The sequence below is a fragment of the Peromyscus californicus genome, unplaced genomic scaffold, assembly GCF_007827085.1.
Source record: "Peromyscus californicus insignis strain IS unplaced genomic scaffold, ASM782708v3 Scaffold_9__1_contigs__length_137607984, whole genome shotgun sequence".
NCBI lineage: Eukaryota > Metazoa > Chordata > Mammalia > Rodentia > Cricetidae > Peromyscus > Peromyscus californicus.
This window is the reverse complement of record NW_026294617.1, coordinates 83024770-83037417: the sequence shown is the minus strand read 5'-3', so window position 1 is coordinate 83037417 and position 12648 is coordinate 83024770.

The following is a 12648-nucleotide window of genomic DNA, read 5'->3' as shown; positions in this document are numbered from 1 at the left end:
GACTGGTCAAGTACATCCTAACTTCTCTAGGAACTTGTAATTTAGGACTGTCTGGTCTTGATAAGAGACTGGAGATGAAGGAGCTTTCACAGGGAATTCTGGATATGAGGCCTCTCTCTTTTCTCAGGTTCCTCTTCATCCACTCGGGCTCTCAGATGTTTGTGGAGCAACTTCATTTTGCCCAGGCAGCAGGAGGTTGGGGGTGGTGGTGGCTCTGGCCATGGAGGCAGATTTATTTGGATGATAGGACTAATATTTGTGTAACCTGCTGAGACCTGTGTGGGAGAGTTTAGGGTGGTTTTTCTTTTGGTGAGGGGATTTGCTCCGGTTTCACATCCATTAACACAAAACATGAGCTAGTCAGAGCCCTTGTGGTCTGTGGTGAGGGGAAGACTGTGGAGAAATGGGGCTGAGTGAGTCAGGCCGAGAGAATGTCTTCCTTGCAGAGTAGAGTCAACTGGATAACTGATGAGCCCATGGTGGGATTAGGGAGGGGGACTGGGAGGGGAAGAAGAAAGGCTCTTAAAAGGAGGGAAGCTTTGGGAGCAGGGGTGAAGCCATCCAAGTTACTACATCAATGATGGCATAGGTCTTCTATGGGAAGTCAACCTGAGTTCAATCTACCTGTGCTGTATCACCTACTCTTTGATTTGGAGTTCCTAGTTTATGGAAGGAAGTGGTAGACCTCTGTGACATCTCCTATTACTCCATGCTTCTCCCTGGACTCCAAATTCTAGCTGATAAAGACGCACAACCGCTTATAAATGGTTAAGAGAGAAACAGCTGTCCAGAGAGTGAGAAGTTTGTAAAGTGAGGTGTTTATGTGAGAGAAAAGATGTCTATCTGAGCCCTGCTACAGAAGCTGTGTGGCCCCAAGAAGGAATGATGGCCAAGCAATTAATTTTTCCTTAGAACTGTCTCTGCATTCCAATTGGCTTCAGACAACTGGCGTTCATTTTGCACTATACAAACAGAAACTGATTTATTTGAAACAAGCAAAAAAACAAGAACTTTATTTGGTGCCAGGGCTCCACATAGCTCTGCTGCTACTCCCTCCTCTATTCTGAAGGCCCCTTCCCGTCTGTCCCTAAGGTAGAAGCTGGCCCTCCATCAGCAGTGTCTTACCCTCTTTTCCTTCCCCTTTGGTGGTCATCATTTTTCTACCTTTTTTTTTTTTTTTTTTTTTTTTGGTTTTTTGAGACAGGGTTTCTCTGTGTAGCTTTGCGCCTTTTCCTGGAACTCACTTGGTAGCCCAGGCTGGCCTCGAACTCACAGAGATCCGCCTGGCTCTGCCTCCCGAGTGCTGGGATTAAAGGCGTGCGCCACCACCGCCCGGCCATTTTTCTACCTTTTGATAAATATTTAGTACAGTGCATTGCAGTAAGTGCTATTTGGATACCAAGTGAACTCGAAAGATATTCCCTCTATCCTTTAGGGATAATAGGATCTCTTGGGGGAAGGCACATGACTGGAGTACCTCAGCTGCACAGCCTGCAGCCAGTTTCTTTTAAATAGAAGAGCCAGGAGGATGGCTCACGCTTGTAATCCTGACCCTCTGGGAGGCTGATGCAGGATAACTGCTGTGATTGTGATCAGGCTGTGTTACACAGTGAACTGCATGCTAGCCTAAGAACAGAGCCCTGTCTCAAACAAAAACCAGAAAGTAAGAATGCTGGCCATGGCCCAGAAGCCAGCACTAGAGAAAAGAACCAAATTTTACTGTTTCAGCTCTAAATAATGATATTAATTCACACTCTTCATTAGAGTAAATGTAAATGTAAATCAGGGACTTCAGATTAAAAGGAGAAAACACCGTCCTGAGGGTCTGCTGCAAAAAGCTTTGTAGATCAACTTATGAACACTCTCAGCCTCATTTCTCTTCCTCTTTGTTTCGGGAGACTATTCTTCCCCTTTCTCTCACATCCTTATCAAGAACACCAACCACCAAGCCCCTTGCCAAATTCTTAGACCCACTCAGGACATAAGTTTCTGCATGACTTAATAGAAGACAGATAATCAGGATTTTTCACCCCCACCCCCGCCTTTCTAAACTTTTTATTTAAATGCTCTCAGTGGTCATAGGGCAGAGCCCAAGCTAGCTGGGGATAAGGGAGGCCGCCAGGGAGAGTATGTTTCTCCTCCCTGGGAGGCATTCAGCCTAGCTCCTGCAGCCAAATTACAGCAGCGGAGAACAATGCAGTGCATTCCTGGGCAGGTCGGTGGGCCCTGGGCGCCTGGGTCTGGTGGAGAGAGGTGCCAGACACAGAGCGCTCCGTAAGCAACCCTGCAGAGCTGGCCCTGGGTGCAGAAATGAAATACAGAGAGCTTCACATTACACACCTGGTTATTGATGGCCTTGCTGGAGGCCTCTGCCCCCACCTTCCACTTGGGAACTGCCTGTACCGCGGGGGGTTGGGCATCGATGAAGCAATGCTGGAAAATAAGAAAGACATGCTTCCTTTTTACTCTTTGCCCTTCCTGTCAGCCTGAGCACAACCACGAGGACACACACACACACACACACACACACACACACACACACACACACACGTGCAGAAGGGGCACTCAGAATGGAGCCGCACAGCTTTTCTCAGGCGGTGTGGGAATTATAGTAGTCTCACCTCTCCAACCATTAAAAACAAGCAACTGGATCCCCCCAAAATCACACCAACAACAGGGTCAGCTACAAGCAAGCAATGTTTCAAAACTACATTATCAACATGCAATGCAATGTTTGTTTTGGGAATTGGTACTCTCCTGGGAGGTGGTGGAGGAAGGACACAGAAAGGGCATGGAGAAAAGAGATCAAGGGTGGAGAATTACCACCCAAGCAGAGTGGCTGAGGCTGTGCAACTTCTCAAACCTAGTGCGCACGGAGGACAGGGAGGGGTGTGTCCTATGTGTCCTGACGGCCAGTCTCCTGGGACTGCGTAGAGGTCTACAGCCACTGAGCTTGGTGTGCATGGCCTGTTGTTGTTTTAAACTTACCAGGCTAGAAGACAGGATGCCTTTGGTTCCAGGACAGTCTCTGCAGGAGACGGTCTCTGCAGGAGACAGGAGATGTGCTTGCAGAGCATGAGCAGTGGCTTTACTGGAGTAAACACATCACGGTTGCTGACTGAACTAAGCATTCTCAGAAGTGGGTTTTCTCTCTGGATGATTGACAGGTTTCAGATAGTAGACCCGAACCTAACCCCAAAGTTAAAAGGGACAGAAGAGTCTGTCAACTACTTTCCCTGCTTCCATGCATAGCCTGGATTATCTCTGAGCATCACTATGGCTATTTACACAGGATGCTGTAGTCATCCAGGATTTGAAAATGCAAGATGAGCATGCTCTGCTTTGCTCCCTAACTCTGAAGTACCTTTTGTTGTTGTTGTTGTTCACTTAGAGCAGCAGGACATAGGAGTGCTTTAGCCAAGGCCAAAAATCTAATGACATTTTGTCAACACTGCTAGCCCCTGTAAGCAGCCAAGCCACAGTTGCATCCTTTGACAAATTCCAAGGTGGGGCTTCCCCAAGAATAACAATAATGCTCACAAAAGCCTTTGTGCACAAAATGCTTGGGCATGTATGTATAGATCTCACAATCACTCCAGGGGTTGTGAGATGGGGATTGCTCTATTTTATGGAACCATTCAAAGAGGTTCAGTGAATGATCTAGCCAGGATGCAAACCTAGTTTATTTTTTCTTTTCTTTTCTTTCTTTCTTTCTTTTTTGAGATAGGGTTTCTCTGTGTAGCACTGGCTGTCCTGGAACTAGCTCTGTAGATCAGGCTGGCCTCAAACTCACAGAGATCCACCTGCCTCTGCCTCCCAAACGCTGGGATTAAAGGCGTGCGCTGCCACCGACACCAGTTTTTTGTTTTGTTTTGTTTGTTTGTTTTTAAGCTTCCAATACTATGTACTCTCCTCAAAGCCTGCGGATGCTGGGACTAAGGGGTGTCAGAGTACCAGCACTTCAGAACAGAAATTGCTGTTGACAGCCCCAATCCATACAGGAATCCTAAGCTGCCAGCTGAGCCTCTGAGCAGAGCTTGTACAGGCTCAGCCTACATTCCCCCAACCTCACCAACGTGTCTGTTCCCACTTTGTCATTGTTACCATCACTACCCAGTAGTCACTCTACAAAGAACTCTTCATCTCAACAGCTTTTGCTTGTCATTCTTTGTAGCCCCACTCCATCCCTCAGACTATCATTAACGTTTTTGTTTTCTTTTCTCTAAGTTCTCACTACATAGGCAGAGTGGAAGTAGTCGTGAGAAGAAATGAAGAGACTGTGGGCTTGTACTGGAATTTCTTTTGAGACTTCATTCTTTTTAAGAATCAGTACCAACTCCTTGGTGGGATAGTAGGATACCATCCCGCCCAAGCCCACACCTCCTGGACCACTAGCTAAGACAGGCAGTTCATCTACCAGCCTTGACAATACAATACAGTCTTCACTCAAGAACTGTGTAGTCAAGGTTTTTAAAAATTCACAAAACCTCTCCTGCTTTAAGTAAGCTTATAATTATAATTTTATATTGGGCTGCATTCATAGTTATTCTTTGCTATGTGCAGATCCATGTGGCTTATGGGCTGCAGGCTGGACACACCCAAGACAAAGGTATCTCTGTATCTATGATGCAGAGAAAAATCTCTAAGATGAGGCAGTCAGAAAATTTCATTTAGTCAAAAATGTGCTCCTCTCAAGTCCTCCTCTGCCCTTACTCAAAACTGGGGCCTCAGTTTAATGGAAGACAGGAGAAAGGCAGCACAGCCGGCCCCTCCCTGTCCACACCGGCATACGCTTGGTTAGAGACAGGGGAAGCCCTCACATACCCTATGTATCCCACTGGTGTACCCCAACTGAGAGTCAGAAAGGAAGCTGCAGAAACACAGTGTTCATCAATCATGGGCTGGGACATTACAGCTCTCTGAGCTGGGCCCCTGCTTGAGCTAGGGAAAGAACACCTACCTATAGTCAGGATTTCTTCTGCAGCAAACCTTGGTTTTCGGTCCATCCATCTTGGCTCTCACTGCTCTCCTGCTTCCCACCCCCAACTGCCTCCACATGTGGGCTCAGAAGTCATCATCTAAAGAATTCCACTGCTCACCTCCTGCATAGCAGCACAGCCCCATGAGGCCGCACACCAGATGGAGGGATAAAAGTACGAGGTCATGGCTTCTACAAGAGGTTTTTCTTAAACTAGCCCTGACTCCTGGAAGAGAGTCAGAGCAGGAGTATGTCTGCTGAGCTGCTGACAACAGCGGCTTCATAGATCTTGTGTAGAAAGGAAGAGGACTCTAAGTCGGCTTTCGGTGGAACTTTCCTACGTCTGTCTTTGGGTCTACTCCTGGTCTCGTGTGTGTAGCCTGAAGGTGTCTGAGAAGAATGCAAAGATGGACAAATCAAAGGGCTCACGTTTCCTAATCACAGGACCCGCATGCTGATGTGGAGGCACAACCCTCAACAGATGCCTTGTTTCTCTAGGATACAACTATACCATGAAGGGAAAGAGAGTGGAGGTGCACTAGGACCTGAGGACGTTGAAAAGGCCACCACCAGCAGGCCTTCAGAGGTTTGTGTAGAATAGAAAAGGCACAGGAGTTAGAGAATGATCATGGTTGTTAGCATCATGGTTGTTGGGAGAAAACATGCAGAAACAGAGTTACAAAGAGACAAACAGTTAAGAGACAGGGAAACAAGGTTAGATGAAAGGAAATGTGAATGAGAGTCATCAGAGATGGTTTTCCAAAGGAGGTACTTGAGAGCTGGAATATTATAAGATAAGGCATGAACAGCGGAAGGCAGAGGAAGGTATTCTATGTTGAAGGAACTGGTGTATGCTGAAGTTTACAAGCAAGAATGTACAAGCAATATATGAGGAATTTCAAGCAAGTTCATACTATATACATTGGGGAATAGAGAGGAATCAGAATGCTGAGACCAGAGCTTTATTATGAGGTGACTGTGTCAAACGGTTCAGAGTCCCACAAGAGCCACACAACAGCTATGTCAGTGAACTCCCAAGGCATCTAGGGGAGAGCACTGGGATGAGTTCATCTGATACACATACAAGGACTCAAAGAAATGGGTGTTTGGGAAATCCACCAAAGTGCTATGCATCGTTAACTACAGATTCTGATCATTTGAAATTCTGGGTTAATTAAATGATACTAAATATTCAGAGCTATGATACATTAATGTAGTTTTAGGTCTAAAACCTGACATCAATCAAGTCAAATGCATAAGGAATGAGAATGTAAAAAAGAAATAATTTACAATAGAAAATACATTTCTTCCCTTCCCTCCAAACCTTAAAACTTGACTGACTCTCGTATTCCATTTGGTATACTGCATCTTTGTGGCCACAGATCTATCACATCTGAGGACACAGTGGACAGAGGGAAACTTCAGAAGAACTTTAGAGACCACAAAACAAGGTGACTGATAAACGAGAAGACAGTTTTAACGACAGGGCACTGGACCAACAGCCAAAGGGGGACAAATCCTGAGACCGTGGTCTCCAACTGGATCGTGCAGTTGGTTAGATTTGCTGAAGGTCAAAACAGCTTTTATCAGGCTTCTGTTGTACTTGACAGAAGTTCCCTAACTTACAAGCACACACAGCACAGGGGCAATCCTGCCCCTCTATCTAGTTTCCTGATGCCACTTGGAAAAACCGCATAAATACAGTGTGGTGCTGAGTACATGGACTTTACTGCTCCTTGAATAAGCCCAAAGGTGAGCAGTATCTTAGGTTTCTGCTTCACTTGGCTGGCATGGGAGGGTGCTGGAAGAGAGGCAGCGACTTTACAGCGATAGCGTTTGTTAGTGTCATCTCAGTTTTTCATCCCGCCTCTCCTGGGCAGTTTATTAAAGGGGATTTCTGAAACCCTTCACAAAGGGAAAGCTCAGGGGTTTACATTCAATTGTGACACCACTATGAATTCATTAAGCAGCATGTTTCAGGTTGCACTATAATTTCTCCATGTAATGTAAACCCATGGAATCTGACATAAGCTGATTGCTCGTGCTGGTTATTTTATTTACATTTCTGAATGGAGGGGATTTCAATACTCATAAAATATCTAACTGTCTTACTTTTCATCTGTTCTCCCAGGGCAGCTTTTATAAAATAGGCCTAGAGACAGAAGCCTCAACTTGCATGACTGGTTAAGCAACAAGGGAAAAGTGATTGCTCAAAAAGCAATTTTAAAAAATTCAATATGGAATTTGAGGCTGAAACAGAGATATGGTTTCTCTTAATGCCATCCAGAAGATAAAAGTTCAAGAAAAAGGCTAAATAGCCATGTTCCTTATCTTTGTTCCAGTGCTGTGAGAGTGGGGAGTAGCTTCACATAGTTCAAAGGGCTGGAGTTAAGTCTTCCTAGAGACCGAATGCCAGCAGACATAGTCAGTAGTGTCATAGGAATGCAGGTGAATGATGGTTGGGAATGGGCTCCCTACCACACAGAAAGATGAGTGTGCCTTCTTACCTTCACGTCACGAATTAAGATTCTGTATAGAAGTTGCCATTACGCATCTAACTTTCCATCTAGAAATGGACATTCTGTTAACCTACTCAGAAAGGGACCATTTCTGCTTACTTCAGTAGGTTTGGCCAGCTTAGAGAAATTGCTAGAGAAGTAACAGTCACCAGGAAATTCCAAAGCTTCCATCTTCTGCCTTCAAGTCATTACTCAAATTATCTGATATCCTTTCATCTGCTATAGCACTGAGTTAATTCAGCATATTCTTCAACCCTCTAGTACAGTTTTTGGGCCTTCTCTTCTACTCCACATACTTCATCATTTAATCAGTTTCCATTTTCACTGAGTACGAATCTGACTTGTATAAACTCAGTAGGCACAGGTCTGTGTCTATTTTATATGTACACAGTAATTCTAGTACTCAGAAGGCTGAGGCAAGAAGGATTGGGATTTGAGGTCAGCCTGGCCTACACAGTGAGACCCTGTTTCAAAATATGAATAACGTAAGGTCATAACCTCAGGCATCCAGTTAGTGAATATTACATTTTTTTATTTTATTTTATTTTATTTTTTGGTTTTTCGAGACAAAGTTTCTTCATGTAGTTTTAGTACCTGTCCTGGATCTCACTCTGTAGAATAGGCTGGCCTTGAACTCACAGAGATCCGCCTGGCTCTGCCTCCCGAGTGCTGGGATTACAGGCATGCACCACCACCGCCTGGCCTAGTGCATATTACTTGACTGAGGTGGTACAGTAAAGACAAGAACTATATTCATGGCTGGAGAGATGTGGTTCAGCAGTTAGGAACACTGGCTGTTCTTCCAGAGGACCTGGGTTCAATCCCCAGCACCCACATGGTAGCTCACAACTGTCTGTAACTCCAGTGCCAGGGGATCTGACACTCATACACAGACATACATGCAGACAAGACACCAATGTACATAAAATACAAATAAATAAAATTAAAAAAAAAGAACTATTTTTCACTTGTGAAGCAAACAATCTTGGAGATCCCTCCTATAAAGAAAGACTTGGGAAGAATTCAGAGTTGAACAGCAGCGTTCAGCTTGGAAGAGTACACAATAGGAACTTCCTGTTTTTCCCAATATCCTTCTGTTTGGTTTTTAAAATGTGTATGGCATGTGCCTACGGTTAGTGCTGCAGGGTTAGACAGCTATGTGGCAAGTGTGTGAGCTCTGGGAGATGCAGGGGCATTGCCTCCTGTCCTCTTTCCCACATAAACAGAAGTCACGGAACTGGTTCTAACTCACTATTCTAGTCTGCTCCCATGACATCAGAGGATTTCATTTTCACCTGGGATGTCCTTCAGCCACTATTAACCTGTCCCTATTAGGAATGAGATAATATAAAAGAGGAAATTTTATGGCAGTTACTATGTGACTAGGAGGTAAGACATTTCTTAAATGTGTCATTGAGGAGCTCTTCATTTTGTGTTAATTTCTAAACCATTCATATAGATATTATACTGAATATTACCTTTATAAAACTATGAACTTAGGCAGTGAGGTATAAAGATGAAAATATTCCATGTTACATCTTTGAAAGAGAATACACTTCTTTCTGTATCTTGCTGGACTTAAGAACTCTAGTCAGATGGATTCAGAAAGGAGGGCCTTTGTGAGTCTAGATTGACTTCTGTAGTCGTTTTGGAGGCAACTGAAATAAAGCAATTAAAATGAAAGGATGGCCGGGCGGTGGTGGTGCACACCTTTAGTCCTAGCACTTGGGAGGCAAATAAGTGGATCTCTGAGTTCAAGGCCAGACTGGTCTACAGAGCGAGTTCTAGGACAGGCTCCAAAGCTACAGAGAAACCCTATCTCAGAGAAAAATAAATGAAATAAAATAAAATGAAAGGATGAGCTGGGTAGTAATAGCACATGCCTTTAATCCCAGCACTCAGGAGACAGAGGCAGGTCTGGTCTATAGAGCGAGTTCCAGGACAGCCAGGGCTACACAGAGAAACCCTGTCTCAAAAAATGAATGAATGAATGAATGAATGAATGAATGAATGAACGAACGAACAAACAAACAAATAAATAAATAAGGAAAGGCGGGGGGGGAGAGAAAGAGGATGACTCCCTACTATGGCAATAATTCCTACCTCATACTTACACATCTTCATGTCCTGCTCAGCCCTCTACCACAAGACTATGAGCTATTTGTGAACAAGAACTGTATCTTATACTTCATAAAGGAAACTAATAGTTGTTTTATTGCATTCAAGAGTTAACAAGGGCTGGGGGGGGATGGCTCAGTTGGTAAAGTGCTTGCAGCATAAACAAGAAGCCCTGGGTTTGAATTCTTAGCACCTATGTAAAAAGTGAGGCACAGCAGTGTGTGCCTCTAATCCCAGTACTGGAAGGGAAGAGACAGGAGGAGTCTAGCCAATCAGTGTGTTCCAGGTTCAGTGAGATGCTGTCTCAAAAACCAAGATGGAGAGTGATAAAGGAAGATAGCCAACGTTGACAGCTGGCTTCACATGCACACAACAGGCGCTCACGCTGCACACATAAGCACATACACAAAAACACCAAAGAAAAACAAACCAATCCAGCAGCAGTAATACCTTAATGCAATGAATTTGAGACTCAAAGATTTATGGTGTGCTTAATAGTTAGCATATTCTTTTTAATGCTGAGACTCTTTTAAAAGTCTAAACTTTGAAAACAAATTAAGATAAGCCTTTTGGAGTTCTTCCATTCAACAAGCTGATACTGAAAGCTTTTTTTTTTTTCCAGGGTATCCAGGACTCTCTGAACTGCATGTTCCAGGGTAGTTTTTGTTTTTGTTTTTAAAAGGTGGTATTACAATAGCTAAAATAGACCAAGAGCAAATGAATAAGAATAGTCTTCACTAAATTAGAATCCCTGGGCTCCCAGTAAAGGCGAAACCCCCAAAGGGATCTGAGTCAAGTAAATAAAAAATCCAGCTGAATTTTATCAGAGGGCAGAGTTTCAACTTTGAGTATCCCAGCAACAAAGGATGAATTATGTATAAGATTAGTGAAGTGCCTCCATCCACACTCCAGCCAGAGAACATTTTTCTATCTCACCGTGACTGAGAGAAAAACAGCAATGCATTTGCCCGCCAAGAACAGCTGTGGCTGTACTCAGGATAGGATTCTAACAACTTGAGGATGAAGATTTAGTTGTAATGTTGCTGCTGCTGGGAGTAAAAGACTGAATTCTGGCTTCAGGAAGAAGTTAGGACAAAAGCATATTGAACAGATGAGAATGAGAGCCAGCATGCTCCTGCATGCTGTTGTAGCTTCTCAAGTAGCTTCTTTTTCACACACTGGTCATAGGCATCACATACACATTTTACCTCCAGAATGCTTGAAAGTTTAGAATGAAGAGAACACTTATAGTAAAGTCCTTTAACTTTATTGAGCATCATGTGAAACTCAAGTAATTTATTTCCTTGAAGTTCCTTATTGTCAAGATGGACAAAAAAATTTACGTCTATTTTTTCCACAAATTTATGTCTATTTTTAAATTGAAAATTGTTTATTGTTGCATGCGTGCATCGTCGTGTGTGTGTGTGTGTGTGTGTGTGTGTGTGTGTGTGTGTGTGTCCCAGCAGTGCACACATGGAGGTCAGGGAACAACTTTGTAGGGTCAGTTCCATTCTTTCCTCTTTTACGAAGGTCCCTGGAATTGAACTCAGGTCTCCAGGCTTGTGCAGAAAGCACCTTTACCCGCTGAGCCATCTTGTCAATCCCTTAAGGCAATCTTGTTTGTTTGTTTTTGATACAGGGTTTTTCTACTTAGCCCTAGCTCTCCTGGAACTTACTACATAGACCAGGCTAGCCTCAAATTCACAGAGATTCTCTAGCCTCTGCCTCCTGAGTGCTGAGATTAAAGGTGTGTGCCATCACACCCAGCCCTATGGCAATCTTAATGTTATTACCGACAAATAATTTCTTCTTTTAAATTGGTAAATACCCATAAACACAAGTTTTTCTGAGACCCCATTGGCAGGAAGGGGCATACCACTGATAAAACTATTAGAAGTCTAACTGCTGTCCCAAACCCCCACTGAAGCAAAAGAGAAAGTTAGGGCATTTTAGACCAAGAGTTTACTCTGTTCAGCTAACCCTACCCCCATAATCCTGCACAAACTTATAATTTTATTTAGAGAGAAGTTTCATGTTAAAATATAAGATAGGCATTTATTTATATTTTATGGTGAAACTTTTTTTTTTAGGATTGCTGAATAGCTCAATGATAGAGCATTCCTCTAGAATATACAAGGTCCTGATCCCAAGCATGTAGACAAGCATGAATGTGTGTGTGTGTGTGTGTGTGTGTGTGTGTGTGTGTGTGTGTGTGTGTGTGTGTGTGTTATGTATGTGTGGTTTTTAAAGGCTGATCCCAGTATTTGAGAGGCTGAATCAGGAAGATTGCTGGCAATCTAAACTAGAACTTCACACTTGGCCAGATAGATGCTCTCTTACTCTACTACCAAAATTACCAGCTCCAAAATTTGTTTTGACTCTTTAAGTTACTTAGATTCCTTTTGAAATATTATAAGCCAAAGGCCACCGTTCCTTTATTTTAAATGGAGACACTAAAGTAGTTCATTCAGTTATGTACCTGGTATAAATAACCGAACAGCACTCTTCACTCTTAAATCACTGATTAGCAAGAAGAATGAAGTCTGAAGGCATCAGAGCTCACCGACACACTCAAAGATTCCCAGAAAAGCGAGTGTGCAATCTTTATCTTAGAGCATCAGAGCTCACCGACACAAAGATTTCCAGAAAAGCGAGTGTGCAGTCTTTTAAAACATCAGAGCTCATACGAACACCTGATTTTTGAGAAAGAAGCCAAAACTGTACAATGGAAAAAAGAAAGTATCTTCAACAAATGGTGCTGGCATAATTGGAGTCAACATGTAAAAGATTGCAAATAGATCCGTGTCTGTCACCCTGCATAAAACATCAGAGTTCACCAACACACTCGCAGGTTTCCCCAGCAGCTCTGCCTTGCATTTCTTGAATCTAAACATCCTTCCTATTTCTCTGGCAATCCACATCAGCTTTTTAATTTAAAAATCTTCTCTGTAGTCAACCCTCACAGGAAGACTTTTCTAGCAAAGCCATTTGGCTATCACCAGTTTGTCTTCTGTTGTTGTTTTCTAATAGACT